Genomic DNA, 21,709 nt, shown 5'->3' on the forward strand with positions numbered 1-21,709 from the left:
AGATTAAATAAAATACATTAGAATAAAATCAACAGTAGTAGCTAAGAAAAGAACAATAAAATATATATATATAAAAACTAAGAGAAGGTTAAGAGGCAAAAGCCTGATTTACAGAGGTGTTGAGCATTCATAGCTCCCACTGATTTCTTATGGAGCTGTGGTTACACAGCACTTCTAAAATTCAGGCCAGGCTTTTGGAAATATGCTAAACCAGAAAATGTTGTTATTTATAGTTCACGTGTTATAATTTTCCTCATGGTCCTCAATTTGCATGTTCAGTTGATGGATTAGTCCGCAGAACTTTGCCTTCACTTTTAAAATTAGTTTCTAACTGCTAACAAATCAGGCTAATCTACAAAAAATACATGGGGCCACAAATTACACCATCTGAGGGAACAGTGCGTGCCCTTTTTTATTGTTTAAGTACTACAGATCATGGTGAAAATAATACACTTCACTGATTTATAGGTGGTATTCTTCAAAAACTATTTGATGATTTGTCAAAGTTAACATAACAATATTCTACCCATATATGAGGTCTTTCTTCCATGGATTTCAATGCATTAAAAAACCAGGTAAGCCTCATAGCACCATTTTATAGCAGATAAGTATTGTCTAGGGAAACTGAGCCAGAGAGTATCATTGCAATTAAGTGACAGAACCAGGAATATAATCCAGATTCCCAGTCCTGTGCGCTAATCACTAATTTATGCTACCTATGATGTTAGGTGTCATTATGTACATTAGAAATCTAGAAATATTCACTAAAATCCAGATTGTGTGGAGAAGAAGGAAAATACGCCACATTACTGATTCTCAAATCCAGTTATAAAACCACAAGGCAGTTTTATTTCATTGTTAGAAGTAACTTTAGAAGTTTCATAGGCTTGTATAAATTGCTTTAGGTGTCTGATGATCTCCTCGTCTGATATAGCCAATGTATTTATGCGAAATCCCATAATCTTTGTAATGGCTTCTCTAAGTCAACAAGCTACAAGGAACCATAAGAAAAGCAGAAAATATCACTTACTTTTGCACATTAATTGTAGTAAAGGAGTGGATGTGATAAGAATGTTGCTAGAATCAGTTTTAGAGTAAAAAAATCTACACCTAGATAAATTTTTAATTAAATCCCTAGAAAATTTTTCCTTTTTTTTTTTTTCTTCCTCTTTTTAAAAAATCTCTATCTCCTAATTACCTTTTAGGGAATAATATGGTGCTTGTGATATTCCTTATAAAGAGTGTTTTTTCCTCTTTTCTGCTGCAACACAGTTCATGATATCTTTCGGATAAAAAACATTTTTTCAGGTTGTTGAATAAGTCTCTTAAAAACTCCTTAAGCTACTACCTGTGTGAACTGAGTTGTAACTAGCATGGGCCAGAGCCACTAAAAACTATTTAATCAGCTTTTTAAGAGTTGCTAAAAAGACATTAATGATTTGCTTTAATAGCAATGGGGGAAAAGTACCTGTTTTTCTCTTCTTACTACTTCTTCAAGTGCTCTTTTTGCTGTGTGGAGCTCATTAGTGACTGCTTCCAATATATGATGGGCCCTCCCTTTCTCCTTCCTTGCCTCATGTTCTGTGTAGTCTAGTTCTGTTTTCAAATTGACTACCTTTCTAGCTGCTTTCTCCTTAATCTTTTCAACTTTTTCCAAAAATTTGCTGAGTTCTTTTATGGTTTTGTTCTGCAAAAACATGGTTTTTAAAAAGTTATGGTATAAAAGTTAAGATAAAATTATCTTAGAAATAGAGCAGAAAAGGCTGAATTTCCTGAATTTAATTAACAGCCCATCCAAATCAAATCCAAATTGGAAGCAAGTCCAATTACCATATTAAAGACAGATAATTTTGGATAAAGATTCAGATTTTGAAAGATATTTAGGTACCTAAAGATGCTGATAAGTGCCTTAGTAGGATTTGCAAAAGTACCTAAGGAGGTAGATGCCTTACTGGAAGTTAATCTGTTTAGGCACTTTTGAAAATCCCACTGTAGCAAGGGAGCATGGTCTCCCTCCGAGACAGAGAGGGACTGCCACTCAGTCCCAGGAGGGCAGAGCCAGAGAAGCCACACCTCCCACACCAGAAGCAGAGGGGCGGAGACCCGACAGGAACTGGAAGTATAAAAGGGGGACCTACAGCTGAGACAGGATGCAGCCAGTGAAAGAGAAGGACTTCTCCAGCCTGCTGCTGCAGAGAGGAGCTGGAGAGGAACCCGCTTACCCTGCAGACTTACTGAAGCCGATGGATGACCCAGACAGCGAGGGCTTGGTGGGACTACCACTGGCAACATACCCCAGAGAACCTGATGACAACCCTTGCCTGAGGTACTCAGGCACAGAGGTGGAGAAAGTAGCCCAGAGGTAACGACTTAGGTCTGGCTGCGCTCGCATTTGAGCCATTGTCAGTGAGTTTCAGCTGGAGCCCCACTACGCAGTGACAGAATACTCTGCCACTGTTAGGGCCCTGGGCTGGGACGCAATGAAGTTGGGTAGGCCTGTGTTCCCCTCCCTCCTTCCCCCACCACCCCTGGAGTGATTGCCTCATCCCAGCCTGTAAAGCCTTGGAGGCCTATAGACTACTTGCTCGTCCTGACTGAGGCTAGAGACTACTTGCTTTGCTTTGCCTGCCCAGCCCTGCCCTGCTTGAGGGCTTGGGCTGTGGATGGTGAAGAGCTAATCCCCAGTATAAAGTTTGCCCACACAGGTGTGACAGCAAGGGGGTGTGGCCTCTCTCTGAGACAGACAGGGAGAGGCAGGCCACATCCTCCACACCCACAAAGGTCCCAGCTAGACACCTATTTGGTGCCTAAATACTTTTGAGGATCTGGGGCTAGTGCCAATCTGTAGCTCTAGGTACCTTAATGCTTTTGAAAATCTGGTCCCTAGACTGATCCTTTCAAGGTTCTCTCAGCTTTGATTAATATGCTTGCTTTATCTCAATTATCAAGGACCACTGACTTATATGCAGAACTCTCTACTGACTTTTAGTGGAGATTTCTGCCTAAAAACCAATGGCCTGATATGGTCCCAGGTTATGAACTACTATACTGTTTAATCAGTAGTTTTGGAGTTTCCTGCTGCTCTACAAATACAAGAGGAGCAAAGAAACAGCAAAAACTCTAGGAGAATCACAAGCATGTTTATTTTCACTCCTGCAGGAATGTTTATTTGATGTGAAAATATGCAAACACCTCCCATCCGAGTACAGACCAGGCCCAACCCTATTCTCTTACTTTGTGAGATCATCTGATATTACCACCTAAAATGGTATGACTGAATGTATTTTTTGTTATTAAAATAGGCAGTAGCGTTCTCTAATCTGATTTTACAGATTGCTGTACCTACTTTGAGACCATTTACCCTTGCAAATTTTGCCTGGAGAGTCTGACTTGACATTTTCATTTCTCTAAGCTGTTCCTGAAGTTTTTCAGATTCTTTTTTTGCTTTCAGGTTCTGTGGATCCTGCCCAGCATTCAAGCAGACCTGTTGCTCTTTTCTTTTTTTCAAGTTGTTAGAACAATTGGCAGAGAAGATCAATCTGCAAGTTTCTTCATTTTGATTTTTTTCCTTCCAAGAATTCACCTGCATTAAGAGGTTGGGTGTGTGGTTTTTTTTTTGTTTTTTTTTTCAGTATATGCTATAAAAGGTTTGAATTCCTGCTGTTAACATTTGACATCTCTTCTTACTTAAAAACAAAAATATCCTGGTGAATAGATTTGAGTGAGAGGTCAGAATGACATAGTACCTGATTTGTCTAAGCAACAGTTGCCTGTATGCATGAGCATTGCTATTCCAGAAGACTTTCATGCATGTATTAGGTTATAATTTTAATAGGCTGACTCTTAATGCTTTAGATGATTGGGAAGTCTATTAGGATTCTTTAAGCACTGAAAATAATCCAGTATTCTAATAAATTATTTTTTTAAATCACAGACCCTCCTTCTTCACACGTAAAGCATGGAAAAGACCCAACTTTGCTTGATAAAACTTACCAGGAAAAAAACCCATCATAATGCACCTACATGTGATGCACTTAACTTGCTCACTCAGGGTACATCTACACTGAGGGCAGCAAAGTCGCCGCCGTCAGATCGACTTATCTGGATTGATTGAGCCGTCAGTGAAGACCCGCTCAATTGATCCAGAAGTCGACGCTGTTAATCCACCCCCTCAAGTGGCGTAGTGCTGCATCGATGGGAACGCAGTTACCATTGGTGCGGTGCAGTAAAGACAGCATGCAGAAGAGAAGCACAGCAGTCGATGTGTAGCTTGCATAACTCCCGTCGACTGCTGCCGAATCACCTGGTAAGTGTAGACCAAGCCTCACTGCACTTTATCATGACTGCCAAGGATCAACCCTCTTTTAAACAGTGCCGACCAAAATTTTTCATCCAGTATCTGCTTCAGCGGAAACCCTAAAAAGGTACTAGTACATGGCTGGCTGTAGCCTCTAAAAATATTATTCTTGTTTCATCCCTACTTGAAGAAGACTGGAATACTGATACATTACAACCACGGCTGGTCCTGTGCTTTCCATAGTTCTACGTGGCATGGAGTCCAACTCTGTGAGGGTTCCTTTCAAAGCAGAAAAGCAAAGAGGGTGGGTCAGGAGTAGACTGAAGGGGGAGGAAAGGTAGGACAAACCCACCATTACACAGATCTTCAGTTCCTCTCACTTTTACACATCCCTGCAGACAGGGCATTTTGGACCACAGAGGGCTACTTCATCCACTGAATCCCTCTTCCTTCTCTCCCCACAAATGTATCCATTACTTGAGCTGAGTGCTTGTCCCTGAATTTAGCCCAAAGTGTTTTTTGGGATTAAAGTGTTAAACCACATGGAAAATGTTACCTTGGATTATTAAGTTTGTGTGAGCAGTTTATTAATTATATACATTAATGCCAGACACCAGGGAACAAATATTCATTAGGTGTAAAACTTTGCCCAGAATTCTCATTTATAACCAAGTACTGAAATCATAAACCAAGTGATTTGAAATATGCTATCTATAGTGTTTTCAGGTTAAAATAACAAATTGTCTATCTGTTACCAAGGTTTACAGTTCAACTGAAAGAATGTATTTTCTATTTTTAATTATGGTTAATATTCATTTGAATGAAAATCTAATTATCTATGTATTAGTGGACGTTTTCATTCATCCAGTTCCTGCAGTGGTTATGACAGAAGTGCAGACATTGCTACAAGACTAATGCAGGTTAAATAATATCAATCAGCCATTCTTAATAAGAGAAATGGACTTTAAAATTTGAAAATGAGAATTTATACTGACCTTCTTCTGCAGATTAAAGATGCAGTTCCAGTTTACTGAGCTGTTCTGCTTTGTCCAAGAACACTTCACATTGGCAGTGCAGACTTTCTGTTGAGATTATCTGATTTATCTGTAGCTTCTGTCAGCTCTTGTGTAAACCCCATGTGCTGCATAAGAAGCAAGAGAATAAAATGTATTAAATAAACTTTAGCATAATTCTAGTCAAGGTTAAAAACAGGTAATTTAAGAATCATTCTTTTTAGAAATTTACTTGTTTTTTCCCCTTTTTATTACTTCACATCCTTTATAGACAATATTATTTGAAATACATTTTCCTGTATAAATATAAAAATTGTCCATGTGACAGAGTGCTGGGAGCTAGGAAATGATCCAGAACTTTGATCACTGTTGCAGTAAGTGGTTTCCCATACAGGTCTGATTGAATTATCTAATCAGGCTGACAGCCCCTGCCCTAAATTTTAATTCACCAATTAGCTGAGGCTGATAAAAAAGATATAGGAAAGAAGAGCAGGGAGGAGCAGTGTTGACTGAGCTCTGATTTAGGGCTTGTCTACACATAAATCGCTACAGCGACACCGATGTAGTGATTCAGTAAGGACTCCACTTATGCTGACAGGAAGAGTTCTCCACCTCCCCGAGAGGCAGTCGCTAGGTTGATAGGAGAATTCTCCCATCTACCTAGCTCTGTCTACACCAGGGCTTAGGTCGGTTTAACTGTGTTGCTCAGGGACATTCCTGAGTGACATAGTTATACCGATCTAATTTCCTAGTGTAGATCAGGCCCTAGATAGCACTCAAGGAAGGGAGACATCTTCGTCTCCTCTGGGGCTGTGGGGGAAATGGCTGATGGTACAAGGAACGTTGTAAATATTTTTGCTGCATGAACTGTAAAGATGTTGGTGGAGGGAATTTAAATAAACTGCATAGCATGAATACCTCAGCAAGGGAATTTGAGTGGCATCTATGGAAAGAATAGGAGCAGAGTGTGCCCTGCTACAGTCCATAAAGAGTCTTTAAATTGTATTCCAATGCTTTGAACTCCGAATACAAAATGACATATCTACTGCTACAGTTTTGAAGCTTCTCCCCTTACTTATTATGCAGTTGGAGTATTATGGGAGTGTTTGTTAGTTACAATCAGGTAAAACAAGTTAGAGTCATCTGCCTAAAGGAGTTATAAGCCAGATGCCCTTTATGCTACATAGTAGCAGGAGGAGCAAAGGGGAGAGGGTGCGGGGGGGGGGAATAGAAGGCCCTGAAACCAGTGAAAAGCAGGGAAGTGGTGCTGTTTGCTCCTTTTTCCCCGATGGAAGCTCTTCCATGCAAACACTGCATGGTTGAGGATATGTGTTTGTGAGACCTGGATGAAAGTCTCTTCCAAACCCAGTAGATTTCCAGGCAGAAATCTATATGGAAATTAACAATGCTCAAGCAGTGTGAAAGTGCCTCATCACGGTTAGGGAAGAGATATGCATCTGTCTGGGTGCGGGGATGCATGGGATTGTGGTGAAGAGGCACATGGTGGGTGAGTGATAGTGTGTACCTGGGTGTTGTGGTTAGTGGGAAAAACATATGGGACATGAGGTACAGGAGTAGTTGTGGGTGGAGCAGGTATATGAAAGGGGAGAAGCAGATAAGTGGGGAAGGAAGACACAAAATTGGAAAGCTGGAGAAGGGAAGGAGATATGCAGGGATGATGGGAAGAAAAGAGAGATGAGGGAGGAGGAGGAAAATGTAGAGATCCATCTGAGAAAGCATGAGAGCAAATGGTAGCGGGACAGAAAGGAAGAGATGAGAAGTAAAAAAGAGAATGACGAGGAGAGTGAAGAGAATGGGGGTAACATGGAAGGTAAAAAGAAAAGAAATAGCTGTAAGATTAGAAGTGTATGTTGTTTGTCTCTATCTTTTGCTGCACCCTAATCCCTCATTGGCACTACCACTGGAATCCTGCCAACACATTTACATACTAGACTTTTTTCCTTGAATCTGCCCTTGCAGAACCTGTGAGGACCTCCTGCAAAGTGCTGAGTGCACTCAATGCCCATGAAGTCAATGTAAGTTGAGGGCTGGGACAGCACCTTGGAAGACTGAGCCTTCCCTGCTTTCTACCCAATTCCTCTGCCCCCATCAAGGCTAAATGCATTTTGACTTAGTCTGCAGTGTCAGAAATCCATGTGAATTTTAAAAAAGTCTCCTTACTTTCTACCTTTCGGAGAGAAATCTCTAAGAGCAAATCTTCTGCAGCAAGCTTTTCTCCATGTACTTTAGGGATCCCTTGTGTTCTTGAAGCACTTCTTCAGCTTCATAGGATTTACTCAGAACCTCATGATATAGATCACGCTGCTGTTCTAGCTGACTGGCTAGTGACTGAAGTTTCTGCTGTAGCTCATCAGTTTTCTATGGGCAAAACACATCAGTGTGGCGCTTTGACATACTCGTTACATCCTGGCATCCTCTAATGCATCTACCTTCAAGAATGTTTCAGAACTACTCTTCTTGGGGTTAAATCCTTGCCAGCACTGTGAGGGTAAGCAGGAATGCAGGCTGCATGCACTCGGCCATTCTAGGCAACATTCCAGGATGCACAGGGGCATGCACAATACTGTTCTTTAGGAAAGGACCAATGTGTGCATGCTTCCAAAGGCAGAATGTGCCCCAACTGATGAGTGGCCATACCCACTACTCAGCTGATCATGCCCCAATTTGGGCCATGTTTCATCAGCTGATATAGGAGCCTGCTCCCAAGCCCTTTATTGAGGGCTAGGTAGGAATGCTGCCCTGCTAAAGAACTGGGAGAAAGAGGTTACTTCTCCTAATGCAGCCATGCAGCACAGTGCAGAGTTTGGATTATATATCGTCGCAAACATCATAATAAAGTCAATGCAATTTTGTCCCACAGGATTATAATCCAAATTAGTTTAGGAACATTGGGCTGCCATATTGGAAGAGATCAATGGTCCATTGCCTCCAGGTATAGCCAATAGCTGATGTATTTGAGAGAGAGAAAATCCTACATAGTGCTTCAGGCCAGTTGTGCAACATTATGCCATAGAGCGATATGCCAAATATCTTTCCTGAAACTAATACCTTATACCATGAAGTATGAAAGAAATCTTATAATATTTAGCTGCCTAGTGTGACAGCAGATGTTGTTCTAATTCATAGTGGAGAGTATTTTTACTTTAAAATTTGACAGAAGAATCTTAGCTAAGAGCTTGTTTCTAGTTTGAAATTTTTGAGGAAGAGACTAAATATTATAGACCTAATGGCAAAAATGTTGCTAAATATATCATTAAATTTGCTGGCAGTTTCATTAATATTTATTTAGAAAATTATTCATTTATCCTTATTTTACAATGGAGTGGGGGGAGGAAATGTAAAACTATTACTACAAATGTTCTTCCAATGTTTTCCATTCATTTAAAGTACAAAAAACAATGGATCTTCTCCCTGAATAGATATAGCATTGGCCATTCATTATTTTCTCATCTTACTTATTGTGGCATTTAATAAGACAATTCCCAGTCTCAATACTCAGTACATATTGCAAATGGGAGACCGCAGTGGCTGTATCATAGGGGACCAGATGTCCCGATTTTATAGGGATAGTCCTGGTATTCAGGACTTTTTCTTATAGGTGCCTATTACCCCCCCACCCCCGTCCTGATTTTTCAGACTTGCTATCTGGTCACCCTACTGTTAACCGATGAGTGCTTCAGGCTGTTTTAAGTGTGACTTTTCAAATTCAGTACATCTGACCTACATGTTAAACTAACGTCAGTGAAGTTTCACTAGGAATGAAGTTGGCTCATTGTCTTTATTGGGTTATTCACAAAATAAAAACGTATCAAACCATCTGTAACTTAAAGCAGTCACATGATTCTCTGCCTCTTCAGTAAGAGAGAGTTTGTATTGCCAAAGACTATTTTCTTTCCATTATCATTTATGAATATAATGCTGTTTGTATAAAATTAATCCTTGCATTTCTGCTAACGTGTATTATTTTTTATAATTAGCTCTGGCTCTGGTCTAAAACTAAATTCTAGTAGTAAAGAGACAGAATGGGCCAAATTTACCCTCTGCTACACTGGTGTAAATCTGGAGTAACCCTAGAGAAGCTATTGGAGTTAGACTCACCACTACTACTGATAACTGGCTCCCTGATTCCCTTCTGCCCCACAAACATTGAGCAAAGTTCCAACATAGAAAAAACCAAGCTAATAGATTTTTAAGACTATTATGACAATGTAGTCTGACCTCCTGAAAACAAAGACTATAGATTTTTCACTCCCTCATTGAGCACAAAGGAAAACAATTTCACTTCAGTGTATGTAAGAATTGTACAACTTGCTGTTTTTCTGCAGTGATCACATGGTGGAGGAGAGAATGCTTCTACAAGTCTTCAACTCACTATTTGGGAGTCAAAATTAGTAAACAGGTAAACTGTTACGTATTTTGTGTGTCTTGCCTAATTGCCTACATTGCTGTAGCAACAGAGCTTAGCTTGTTGCCATAGCAATAGAGTTAGACTATTAGGGGATAGCTCAGCCAGTCCTGGCTGGTTTTAATGTTAGTTCAATAAAGACTTTTCATGGGTTTGCATCTTTTTATGTTCCGTGCTGATTTCTCTCTGAATACAAGTACTTCCCGAGGATTTAACATAACAAAAGTGGTGACGGAGGACAGGATCGACCTGTGCTTCACCGGCAAAGAAGTAAAAGTCAATGTAAGAAAAAAACCTTTTTGCTGTTTTGGGGACTGGGCTGTTTACACTGATGTTCAAACTGAAACTAAAACAGGCTCTGCTTTGTTCTGACCGAAGTGAAGCAGACAGACTGGGAGCTGGGGGGGGGGGGGGGGGGTGGGGGCGCGAGAGAACAAAAGCAGTGCTAGTAAATGGAAATCACCAGTAATTGTGTGTGAAGGACAAGAGAAAGAAAAGGGGGGAAAAAAAAAAAAAAGAAAAGAGGGGCAGCAATGGCTACACTTACGGGGGTCCTGGGACCTTTTGATGAGACTCTAGAGAATTGGAACTCATATACTGAGCGTTTCCTGCTTTTTGTTTATTGCACATGAAATTACAGATGCAAAGAAGGTGCCCATTTTCTTAAGTGTTGTAGGAACTAATACCTATACTTTATTGCGCAGCTTAATGCACCCTGATAAGCCAGAGACAAAATCTTAGTGACATTGTGAAAATCCTGGAGGCACATTTTTCTCCAAAATCACTGGTAATTGCAGAGAGATTTAGGTTCCACAAAAGGAATCAAGAAGAAGGTGAAACAATTGTGCAATTTGTAGCAGCTCTGAAGAAGCTTGCTGAACACTGTGAATTTAATGATGTGTTAAATGACACCCTACATGATAAGTTAGTGTGTGGTCTGCACAATGAAGCAATACAGAAGCGCCTATTGACAGAGGCCCAGATCACCTGGCAGAAGGCCATTAAAATTACAATCTCTATGTAGCTGGCTGCAAAGGAATCCCAACAGCTCAGTGCATTGACCAGAGTGGATAAGATGTGACAAGAACCTACCCACAAGACAGTGGGGCGCTGGGAATGTTACCACTGAGGAAAGCCAGGTCACCATGCATTGGAATGCTGGTGTAAAGACCTCGTGTGTCGACAGTGTGGCAAAAGGACATACTGAGCGTGCCTGCAAACAAAAGAAAGAAGAGTCAAACAGAACAGGCAAACCGGAGAAAAAGCAGCCTGCTGTCTGGTGGACCAAAAAGGAAGATCTGCATACAGTAGAGCAGACTCAGGATGATCAAAGTGACACCCAGTCAGAAGAAGAAGTGCCACTCCATGTCTTGTCCCCGGCAGTTGGCTCACATGAATACTGGGTAACCCCCCCTGTTGGAGAAGCTGTACCCATGTTGGGCACTATTGATGTTAAGGTGGAGCTAAATGGACAGACTGCTAAATTGCCACTGTTTGTGGTGGAAGGGAATTAGTCCTAGTACCAGTTACCCACAGCCAATGGGCAACCCCAATCCTTCCAGTATTAAAGAAAGATGGCTCCGTTCAGATTTGTGGGGATTTTAAGGTCACTGTTAACCCAGTGTTGTGTGCAGAGCAATACCCTCTTCCCCGCATCGATGACCTTTTCACTGGCTTGGCTGGTGGACAAAAGTTCAGCAAAATTGATCTGAGTCAGGCGTATTTACAGATGCACGTCGATGAGAAGTCCCAAGAGCTGTTGACTATTGTGACATGTAAAGGATTGTATTGATACTGTCACTTGCCCTTCAGAATAACATCTGCTTCAGCTTTGTTCCAGAGGGCTATGGATCAGATCTTAAGTGGCTTGCCAGGAGTCCAGTGCTTGACGACATCCTGGTCACTGACAAGAATGCGGAGGATCACCTTAAGAACTTGGAGGCTGTCCTACAAAGACTGGAAGAGTATGGCCTACGAGTCTGCAAAGACAAATGTGAATTCTTTCAGCCCTCTGTTGAATATTTGGGACATATCATAGATGCTACTGGCCTTTGTAAGGCCTCTGCAAAAGTTAAGGCTATTGTGGAAGTTCCACCTCCTCAAAACGTAAGCCAACTTCATTCTTTTTTAGGGCTATTGAACTATTATGCAAAAGTTATTCCAAAGTTAGCAACGCTACTAAAACCACTACATGAACTCCTTGGCCAGAACAAGGTCTGGAAGTGGACTGAAGCCTGTGATGTTGCATTTAACAAGGCTAAACATGCACTGCTAAACTGAGAGATTCTGACACATTTTGATCCATCCTTACCTCTACACTTCGCCTGCGATGCCTCCCCTTATGAAGTGGAAGTGGTTATGTCCCACATTATACCTTTGGGAGAGGAGAGACCCATTGCTTTTGCCTCACGCACCTTAAGCAAAGCAGAAACTAACTATGCCCAAATCGAACGTGAAGCACTGGCAATCATTTTCAGAATTCGGAAATTTCATCAGTACCTGTTTGCACGGAAGTTCACACTTCTCACTGACCATCGACCTCTAACATCAATTTTTGGACCACGCACAGGCATTCCACCATTGGCTGCTAGTTGTATAAAACGATGGGCATTGTTGCTTTCAGCATACACATGAGATCAAATATCGGAAATCCACTCTGTACTGCAATGCAGATGGTCTCTCAAGGCTGTCTTTACCAGTTAAATATCAAGATATTGGCCGGAAATAAATCTTCTACTTTGAACAGGTAGAGGACACACCCATCACTGCTACTCAAGTAAAGAAGGCAACTCACATTGACCCAGTACTGTCCCAAGTTATGGACCTAGTGAGACATAGAACATCTCTACGAGATTCTCAGGTCTCACCTGACCTTTGTCCCTACATGTCCAGGAGGATGGAGTTATCAGTCCATTCTGGTTGCTTGTTGTGGGGGATGCACATCATTATTTCACCACTACTGAGATCACAGCTACATTCAGGTCACTGTGGAATAGTGCACATGAAAGAAATTGCATGAAGCTACTTTGGTGACCTGGCCTGGACCGTGCCATTGAAGAGAAGGCAAGAGCTTGTACTTCATGTCAGAGTGTGAGGAATGCGCCTCAGTTGGCACCCCTACTCCTATGGGACTGGCCTGAAAACCTGTGGCAGTGTATTCACATTGATTTTGCTGGCCGATTTGAAGGAAGCATGTTCCTGGTTGTTGTAGATGCCCACTCTAAATGGCCAGAAGTCTCTGTAATGCCATCCACTACTACTGAAAGTACTACCCAGAAACTGCATGAAATCTTTAGTCATTTCAGTTGTTGAGCCGGGGATCAATTCAGATCAATTCATATGCCCACAGCTGGGCACCCAGTAACCATACCAGTGAAGACCAAAAAGTCAATATCTTCAATGCAGAGCTATTGTTTATTGTACTGGCCCTTATCCACTATACTATATCACTGATAGTTGGTAAAGTATCGCCCTTACCTTCTTTAATATTGCCAGTTGTTCAGTGTAGCCAGCTGCTGCTTTTTTGCTCCTTTTTTATTTCTGAAACAAAATACGGCATTGTTTCCCTACTAGCTTTAAGCTCCATTTTTTGAGTGGCCCAGGCTTTTTCAAGAAGTGCAATTCTTGTCTTTTCTAGTGAATGTTCCTTCAAGAGCATTGGAAATTGAATAATAAAAGCAAACCACCTACAGACACAGCTTCAACATTGATGCCATTGTTATGCTTTTAACCACGGAATAAAGACCAATCTTGAAGAGACACATTTAAAATGTGTTGGAACATGAGTTTCATTCAACAGAAAAGTTTAGCAGCAGTATTTCTTTATTTACTCCAACCCTTCTGCTCATTAATGTACTAGTGGGTTCACCAACCAGGCATGCAGTCTCTCAGACAAGTAATGCATTGCAAATTCTGCAAGTACTATTATTGCACCTGAGAGGACTTTGGTTGCTCTAATGTACATCAACTGGCTGTGATTCCCAGTTGGAGATTGCTGGAACACAATGCTGCTCCTGTCACACCCTTTCCACAATATGCTGAAGGCTACAGGTACAGTGACTCATCTTTTTGGAGCCCTTTTTTTTTCAGCACACTTGAGTACCTGCAGGAGAATCCCTTCCCCACCCCTCACCCCACAATGCCTCTCTCGGCCAAACTCCGTTTCCATGGATATGAGTAGAGGGAAACAGTGGTGGCTCAAGGGCTGTGAAAGAGACCATAAGAATGGCCATATTGGGTCAGACCAATGGTCCATCTAGCCCAGTATCCTGTCTTCTGGCAGTGGCCAATGGCAGGTGCTTCAGAGGGGATGAATAGAACTGGTAATCATCAAGTGATCTATCCCGTCGGCCATTCCCAGCCTCTGGCAAATAATCCCTGCCTATCCTGGCTAACGGCCATTGATGAACCTATCCTCCATGATCCTATCTAGTTCTTCTTGGCCCTCACAACATCTTCTGGCAAAGAGTTCCACAGGTTGATTGTGCACTGAATGAAGAAATAACTCCTTTTGTTTGTTTTAAACCTGCTGTCTATTAACACAAGAACTAGGGGTCATCAAATGAAATTATGAGGAGTAAACACTACTTTCTCCACATCAGTCATGATTTTAGAGACCTCTATCATATCCCCCTTGTAGCAAAGCGGTGTGGCCTCCCTCCAAGGCCAACACTGAGGGGCCAACCCACGTCACCTGGTGGACAGGCCCAGGTACAGCACAACCCGGCCACTTGGAGTGCAGAGGCGGGACAGGAAGAGGAAGTATAAAAGCAAGGCCTTGTAGCTCAGTCAGGGAAGAGCCACTGGAGGAGAAGGATGTCTCTCCCCCAGTGCTGGGACTTGAGCCTAACCCCAGACTCACTGAAGAGCCACCAGAGCTGCCTACTGGCTGGAGCCTAGAAGGCCTGCCAGAGCTGCCTGCTGTCAATGACTTGGAGAAGCTGCTGGATGCTGGCGATGCTGAGGGCCTGCTGGGACTGCCCCTCGTGATCTACCCCCAGGAGGTGAACAATGACTGGGGATACAGGTACATGGGCATAGAGGCAGAGGAAGTAGCCCAGGGGTAGCTAAACTCACTCCAGTTGTGTTTGAATCCTCGCACTTGGCAGTGATCTTTGGCTGGAACCCTGCTGACCAAGTGGTGGGATGTCTTGCCTCTGTTAGGCCCTGGGCTGGGACATGGTGGAGTTGGGAGGGCCTGCGTCCCCCTCCTGCCCCCCTTGTGCCATATGAATCTTGGGGTCACTACCCCCTCAGCCTGTGAAGCCTCACGGGCTACTGACTCTTTGCCTGCCATACCCTGCCTGAGGGCCATGGGCTACTGACTCTTTACCTGCTCTGCCCTGCCTGAGGCCTGAGGGCTACTGACTCTTTGCCTGCGCTGCCCTGCCCTGCCTGAGGGCTACTGACTCTTTGCCTGCCCTGCCCTGCCCTGCCCTGCCTGAGGGCCAAGGGTTACTGACTCTTTGCTTGCCCGCCCTTTCTGAGGGCTAGGGCTACAGACTGGTTGCTGCCTCACCCTACTGGAAGGCTGAGGCCCACAGACCCCGGAGGGGCTGGGTAGAGAAGCTGTGCAGCCTCCCTCTAAGACCAACACCCAGGGTTGACCCTGATCTGTTACACCCCCTTAGTAGTCTCTTTTCCAAGCTGAAAAGTCCCAGCCTTATTAATCTCCACTCATATGGAAGTTTTTCCATACCCCTAATCATTTTAGTTGCCCTTTTCTGTAACTTTTCCATTTCCAATATATCTTTTTTGACATGGGGTGACCAGATCTGCATGCAGTATTCAAGATGTGGGTGTATGTCCCATGGATTTATAAAGAGGCAATATGATATTTTCTGTCTTATTATCTATTCCTTTCCTAATGATTCCCAACATTCTGTTAGCTTTTTTGACTGCTGCTGCAAATGGAGTGAGTGTTTTCAGAGAATTATCCACAGTGAATCCAAGATTTCTTTCTTGAGGGGTAACAGCTAATTTCGACCCCATCATTTTGTATGTATAGTTGGGATTATGTTTTCCAGTGTGCATTACTTTACATTTATCAACATTGAATTTCATCTGCCATTTTGTTGCCCAATCACCCAGTTTTGTGAGATCCCTTTGTAATTCTTCACAATCTGCTTTGGACTTAACTATCTTGAGTAGTTTTGTATCATCTGCTAATTTTGTCACCTTATTCCAGATCATTTATGAATATGTTGAACAGCACTGGTTGCAGTACAGACCCCTGGGGAACATCACTATTTTCTACTCTCCATTCTAAAAACTGACCATTTATCCCTACCTTTGTTTCCTATATTTTAACCAGTTACTGATCCAGAGAGGATCTTCCCTATTATCCCATGACTGCTTACTTTGCTTCAGAGCCTTTGGTGAGGAACCTTGTCAAAGGCTTTCTGAAAATCTATGTACACTGTATATACTGGATCACCCTTGTCCACATGCTTGTTGACCCCATCAAACAATTCTAGTAGACTGGTGAGGCATGATTTCCCTTCACAAAAACCATGTTGAGTCTTCCCCAATAAATCATATTCATCTATGTGTCTGATAATTCTGTTTTTTACTATAGCTTCAACCAATTTGCCTGGTACTGAAGTTAGGCTTACCAGCCTGTAACTGCCAGGATCGCCTCTGGAGCCTTTTTAAAAAAAAAAAAAAAATGGCATCACATTAGCTATCCTCCAGTCATCTGGCACAAAAGCTGATTTAAATGATAGGTTACATACTACAGTTAGTAGTTCTGCAATTTCACATTAAAGTTCCTTCGGAACTCTTGGGTGGATACCATCTGGTCCTGATGACTTATTACTGTTTAATTTATCAATTTGTTTCAAAACCTCCTCTGACACCTCAATCTGGGACACATTGCTTGAGACAGATCCAGGAAACACTAAAGGCAGAGAAGGTAGCTCACGCCTCATGCGTAAAACAACCCAGCTCTTTCAGGAACAATGGACTGGCCTAAGCATCTGATAAGGTGAGGCATATTTGGCTCAAGTGGAGGAAACCATGCCGGACATTGCTGGTCACCTGACCACAGGGGGTAGTGGAGAAACATGTTAAAGGAGGAAACATTTTGGTCTCTGGAGCTCTTTCTTGCAATCCCTCTACAAGACAACACCAAGCAATTGAAAGATGGTCCACAGGGAGAGGGCCTGGCTGAGAAGGAGTCAGCCAGCCTGTGGTGGGAACCAGCTAAAGACTGTAAGGATACTGAACTGTTAAGTTTAGTTTAGGATGCAATTTGCCTTTTATTTCTTCCTGATCAAATCTGACCTATATTCCTCTGGCTTCTAATCACTTAAAATCTTTCTGTACTCAATAAACTTATTTATTTTTAATCTAAAGCAGTGCATGTGGTTTGGGTGAGTGTAGAGACTTCATTTCAAGTGACAGAGCTCGTGCATATCAATTTCTTTGATAAATTGATGGACATATGAGTTTGCAGAGTGCAGTGGGCAGCACTGAACCCTGTAAAACCACAGTTCCTAGGGTTGCATCTGGGACTGGGGGGATTTGCTGGTTCATTCTATTGCATAATCCCGTGAGTGACTGGCCAGAAGCACTCATTCACTAAATCAGGGACCACTTGCTTGCAGGAGGTTCTGCGTGGGGTGACCCAGGAGTGGGGGGTTCACACAGCGGGAGCAAGTGCAAAACTGTGCCCGGGAGTGGGGGATTGGGGTGACACAGCTATACTCTAGTCCAGATTGCAGAGGGGAATGTCACACCTGGGACAAAAAATCTTCCTTTTAAAAATGTTTCACGTGGCCAGAGACTAACCATTGGAAATGTTAGGCAGCAGGTTCTCTCTTCAGAAAGCTCAGGGAAACAAGGCATTCAAAACTGAGCTTACAATGGAAACTGTCACAGTATGTCACTGCAACGATCCCCGGAATCTCTGCAAATAGACAAAGAGTAGAGTACTCTTACCTTTATTACTAAAAATCCCAAAGGATCTTTTTGCCCTTTGATATCTATATTCATAGAAGAGGAAAACTTGTCTGTGACTTCTGCCAGCTTCTCCAAGCAGGCTGCTTTTTGCTCTGCTTTTTCTCTCCTCATCAAAAGCATCCTGTATAAAACATATTAACAATCCACAAACCAAAATCTCACAGTCAAAAGCAAAATCTAGGGATATCGTGGTGCTTGAGGGCTTCCCATATCTCTGAGTATATTTTGGATTCTCTGGGTTAGCCAGGCAAGTTCAAGTTAGGAAAACATTTAAAAAAAATTTCACTAACTAAAGAGCAGCCTGGGTATCAGTGATAGATAGATAGATAGAGCCCCTGCAAAGGTAGACTGTCACAGTGACCGTATATATTAATGAAGCCACTAGTTACTGTTTCATTAAAATAATTGGAAGTGCTACCGTAGACAGGGCTTCAGGCAGCTGCTAGCGTTTTAACCACTGTGCTGTCTAAAGCTGCTCAGAGCGACTGTAGACGATGTGGTGGTTACTGTGTACTTTACTACTCCCACTGTTATTGGCACCAGTGAAGCTGAATCAATGGTAGCAATGCTGGGAACTTTGAGGGAAACATCCTAATGTAGATAAGGCCCAGGCTAGACCACCCAGGCTAGATCCAAATCTCCAGGGCTATAAGCATTCCAGATTCCATTGCACGCCAGAGCATACAACCATCCAATGGGACCCAAAACAGACATGGGCACAACCAGGCCCTCCATTTACTTTAAAGTAAGAAGGCCGGAGATCTCTGCAAGGTAAGATAGTGAACTAAAGGGAGGGGCTATGAGGATAACTATAAGATCTCTCCCAGCTTCCAGACTCTCCCATTCAATGCTTATGACAAGAATCTTGAGTCTCTCACAATACAGCTGAAGAGTGGAATATGATTGAAGTTTAAGACTTCAGATATGATCGTAGAAACAAGCCTGGATAAACTGTTTAAGCTAGTGAGCCCCAGAAGTGAGGGACATGAATTAAAACAAAGGAAACAGCAAGCAAAGTAATAACTTAAACACAGTATTTTGAGAAAAATTCTGAATTTATATTAATGTAATTCCTGAGTAATTCCACTGATTCAATGTAACTACTCAGGACTAACACCAGTGTAACTGAAGTCAGAATCTGACCTAATGGGTCCTAAATGCCATTTTTTCATTCTGTAAATAGACACTCATTGTGGTAGGTAACAGAGGTGCACTGGATACTGACAGACAATAATGTTTCTCTTATTTGAGTGTATCATAGCATTAATCTATTACAGTCAGATTGTTAACACACCTAGTGTCTGGTAAAACTGACACTTTTGAAAGGGACTTGGAACCCGACCTCAGATGGTTTTCAGATTCTGAGACTCTTTCATTTAACTCTTGGTTCTTCCTTTTGAGAGTATAAAAATTGGCCTCCCACTGTGACTTTACACTGGTTACAGATGTAGCAATTTCTTCTAGCTCCTTGACCTGCGTTTTCAGGGTCTGAATGTGGGAGGACTGTCTAGCATTATTTTCTCTGTAGATTTCCAGCTCTGACTTTATCTCCTTGCAAAGAAGCTTCTTTGTTACCAGTTGACTTTGGAGCTGCTGCATCTTAAGAAAAAGAGAAAGATAACAGCATCTGTACTTGCAAGAGAGATGGTACAATACAAGTTACATTAGTAACTTGGGAAGGGTGAAGATCTTATACTCAGGTGTGAAAGACTTTTCTGCTGGATTTTGCTAAATTTGTTGTAGCGTTAACTACATATGTCAGGGGGAAAAAAGCAACCCATGATGGTATACAATAGCCATGAGGCTCGGCACCTTCTTGAACAGTTTCTATGTTGGCTAAAATCTAGTGACCTGAATAAGCTAGCAGGCAAAATCTAGAGCTTTCAGGGCCCACAAAAGCTTGTCACAGAGCCTCAAACTGCACACCACACTGTTGGCTAAGATGAGATATAAAAATACCTTGTACTCATATAGCACCCTCTCATGAGGTGTTTTGTAAGCAGGAATTAACTCTAATTCTGGAATCTCTGCAAATAAAGTCTTTGGGCCGGATGCAGGCTCACATCAAGGAATCTCTATCCAGCATAAAGATGTCTTAGCCAGCTCCATGCCAGGGCTGGCCCTGTCCTGTCACTCCTCTCCAGCATCATGGGCATGTTGAGGGCATTTCCTGGGCAAGGCAGGAGAAAGAACACTGCACTCTGGTGATCCTTGGTTTGTTAGTGTAATGGCCCATAGGGGACCATGCACTGGGAGGCAGTTTGGTCCACAGCCAGCCTTAGGATGCATGGAGCAACAATAAAGTACCTTAAAGCCATCTTTTCCTCCTTCTTCCCTCAGGTATCCTGAGCCCTGCTCCATTGCAGCTGAGCATTCAGCCCTCTGGATTCTGATCAGTAGAGTGGGACTTTGCTACGCCAATACTTTCGGGAAGAACAAGAGTTTGCCTGCCTATGGCTCCAACATACAGAGTAACATGCTTAATGCTTTCTGTGGCAGTGTAATGTTTTGATAGGGATCATCAGTGCCTGTTGCAAGAATTAACTACCAATTATTAGGGAAAAATGACTGTGAACCACATTTTATTTCCTGACATTACATTAAATAAAAATACTGGATTCTTTAGTGCCATACTCAAATCCCCCACCCCCTCTTACTCACTCACTCACTCTCTGCTTTCTTGTATCTGAATAGATGTAGGAAAAGTACTAAAGAAGGAAAATTGAGGTAGCATTTTGGTGGCCATCAACATCTTAAGCTATGATGTTCTAATCTAACTGACTTCGTTCAAATTTCTTATTAAACTGGATAGTATATAACTGCATCCTTGAGAACTGGCAGGAGGTGGAAAGGAGAGATATTTGATTTTACTTGACATAGTAAAAGTACATTTACTTTGTGACCAGCAAAAGGTCTGGAACATTTTGTTATTGCAAGAAATTGCATCAATTACAAGCCGTACGATCACTCTGCAAAAGCAACGTGCACACCAGTTACCTGCAGCCTGAGGTTTTTCCTTCTAGTTTTGTTGTGGGTTTTTCCTTTTTAACAAAATATTTTTTTTGAAAGTTGCCATGAAGTAACATTAATACAGTTAGCAGAATACTTTGCATTGGGGTACAATATATTGTCAACTTGCTGTGCAAGAGGGTGGAGGATCTTGATCTTACATTTATATAGCACCTTTCTTCCAGCTGCGACCAAAAGAGCTTTTTAAACTTGAACCTGCATCCCTTGTGCACATGTAAAACCATTAACTTCAGCAGGACTAGTCCCATGAGTAAGGACTGCACAACTGAGTACTATATATATAGTACAGCCACATCTAGACAGAAACATGACGTGATGGTTCTTGGACAGTTATTTTACTATACCGCGACTTACATAATAATTTAAAAGGATTTATAATTGAAGTTTGCCTGGAGTTTGGGGTTTATTTAATCGAACAGCTCCAAGCAATTGTGTTAAAACATTGTGTAAACTTTTGTAGTAGAACTGTCTGGGATGTCTCAGGCCCTTGCTTGAGTTCAGGTGTGGTGTCAGGAATGGAATGGCTGTCCTTTCTACCATTGCAGCCAGGGGACAGCTGATATGGGGAGAACAGATCAGCCCTCTGCTTCGTGAAGACTTTGAGGCAGGAATCGATAGAGGCCATGAAGCCCCCAGATGAAAGTTAGGGGGCAGGGCCCTGCTGAGCCAGCTCCTGAGTGAAAGAAGGGCCCTAGATCCTTCAGGAGAAAGGAGATTGTGTGGGAAAAGAGGGGACGGGGTTGGAGGGTGTCCTAGGTAATCCAGGGCTGCCTTTTATAAGTTTTGCAAACCTGGGGTAGAGTCTGTGCAAGCCACTTAATTCATCTTTTACAATGAAACCTTAAATCAGGTGAGTTTTGTCTGGTATGGGATTTTGATGCAAAAATTGTTCATATCGCTGGTAATTGCTACTATTGGAATTAAGGTTACATTGTTACCCTTGCCAAAATTGATTTTTTTTTTTAAATCACCGCAAAAGTG

General features: G+C 42.3%; 1 long non-coding RNA gene and 1 pseudogene across 1 annotated transcript in view; one reads left to right on the forward strand and one right to left on the reverse strand.

Moving 5' to 3' along the window:
- LOC137157718 (uncharacterized) overlaps positions 1 to 20,077 on the forward strand; it is a 34,464-nt gene extending 14,387 nt beyond the window's left edge. Inside the window, exons 2-3 of the long non-coding RNA XR_010921209.1 lie at positions 9,657 to 9,730; positions 20,039 to 20,077. This is a non-coding gene — a long non-coding RNA (uncharacterized lncRNA). The remainder of the gene's footprint in view (positions 1 to 9,656; positions 9,731 to 20,038) is intronic.
- Positions 807 to 7,854, reverse strand: LOC137157756 (coiled-coil domain-containing protein 170-like; annotated as a pseudogene).
- Positions 20,078 to 21,709: the final 1,632 nt, after the last annotated feature.

This window comes from Emydura macquarii, unplaced genomic scaffold (genome assembly GCF_026122565.2).
Source record: "Emydura macquarii macquarii isolate MOO-44397 ecotype Brisbane River unplaced genomic scaffold, CSIRO-AGI_Emac_v2 contig_1551, whole genome shotgun sequence".
Classification (NCBI taxonomy): domain Eukaryota; kingdom Metazoa; phylum Chordata; order Testudines; family Chelidae; genus Emydura; species Emydura macquarii.